The sequence below is a fragment of the Bison bison genome, unplaced genomic scaffold (genome assembly GCF_000754665.1).
Source record: "Bison bison bison isolate TAMUID 2011002044 unplaced genomic scaffold, Bison_UMD1.0 scf7180017860443, whole genome shotgun sequence".
NCBI lineage: Eukaryota > Metazoa > Chordata > Mammalia > Artiodactyla > Bovidae > Bison > Bison bison.
The window spans coordinates 928,631-930,172 of record NW_011491015.1 but is presented as its reverse complement, the minus strand read 5'-3'; the positions used below and the strand labels follow the sequence as shown (position 1 = coordinate 930,172).

At 48.8% G+C, this 1,542-nt stretch overlaps 1 pseudogene; it reads left to right on the top strand.

The window, feature by feature from the left end:
* LOC104982758 overlaps window positions 1–1,542 on the top strand; it is a 7,979-nt pseudogene that overhangs the window by 6,155 nt on the left and 282 nt on the right.

Here is a 1,542-nt window from a genome sequence, read left to right as displayed (position 1 = left end):
CCCTGTCCCCCCCCCCCGCCTGCGTCTGTGGCCACCAGGAGGCAGAGACTTGCTGGACATCCCCCATGACAGGCGCTGCCCACTCAGAACAGCCTGTAAAGCCGCTTCTCTGCTCTTCACAGCCTTCTTCTCCCTCTTTCTCCATCTTCTGCTCACGGCCGACTTGCCTCTTTCACAGGTTTTGAGGGTGAGAATGGGCACCAGGGCTGAAAAGTTTGTGCAAAGCTGTGGAAAGGCTTCCTGAAGGGAGCCAAGGTGGCGAGCGTGGGCAAAGAGGGTGCTAGCTCCCCCTGCCTCATGACACCCCGAGATGCCATCTCTCAGAAATACCCCCCACCCCCAGGCCACCCCTTTCCACTCAAGTCTTTCCAGTCCCTGAACGCAAATCCCTTTCCACTTCAGCTCTCTGGCACCATCTTGTGTTAGCTTTTAAACAGCTGCTGGGCTGCGCTTAGTCTCTCAGTCGTGTCCAACCCTTTGCAATCCCATGGACTGTAGCCCACCAGGCTCCGCTGTCCATGGGGATTCTTCAGGCAAGAATACTGAAGTGGGCTGCCATGCCTTCCTCCAGGAGATCTTCCCAACCCAGGATCGAGCACAGGTCTCCCGCATTGCAGGTGGATTCTTTACCATCTGAGCCACCAGAGAAGCCCAAGAATACTGCAGTGGGTAGCCTATCTCTTCCCCAGGGGATCTTCCAAACTCAGGAATCAAACCGGGGTCTCCTGCATTGCAGGTGGATTCTTTACCAGCTGAGCTACCAGGGAAGCTTTAAACAGCTACAAAGATTTTTTTTTAACTATTTTTAAAAAAACAAATTAGTTTTCTTATTTTATTTAAAAAAAATTTTTTTTTATTTTATATTGGAGTATAGCCAATTAACAATGTTGTGATAATTTCAGGTGGACAGCAAAGGGACTCAGCTGTACATATACATGTAACCAATATCTTCCAAACTCCCCTCCCATCTAGGCAATAACAAAATAGTTTTCTTTATTTTATTGAAGAAGAATTGTATAATATTCTATAATAACATAACAAAACAAGGGTAATACTAAATAATATTCTAGAAGAAAATCAGCTTCACTGATTGTTTTAGCAGCAAGCAGTCAAAGCCTTTTTATCCTTGAGCATACTCATAAATATTTCAAAGATAACCTTAAATGTAGAAGTTTGTTTTACTCATCCTGCCTTTGACAGAGATACTACCTGTGAAATAAAAAGGAAGGTATGTTTTATGTTTAAAGTTTTATCAGGAATTGGAACAGCACCCCGGCCCTCCCCGCCTCTGCCCCCGGACCCAGAAGATCTAGGAGCCACGGGGCCGCAAGCCCGAAACACCAAGGAAGCGGGGGCCCCGCGAGCCCGGCTCCGCGGCCCGCCGGCTGGCTCGTCCTCCGTCCGCTTGCTCGCCGGAGACATGGAATCCTGAAGGAGGGCCGAGCTCTTCAGAAGACCACACACCTGCTGTTAAGAAAGTCCCCCTTCTGCCGCCTGGCAAGAGAAATCTGTGTTCAGTTCACTCGCGGTGTGGACTTCAGT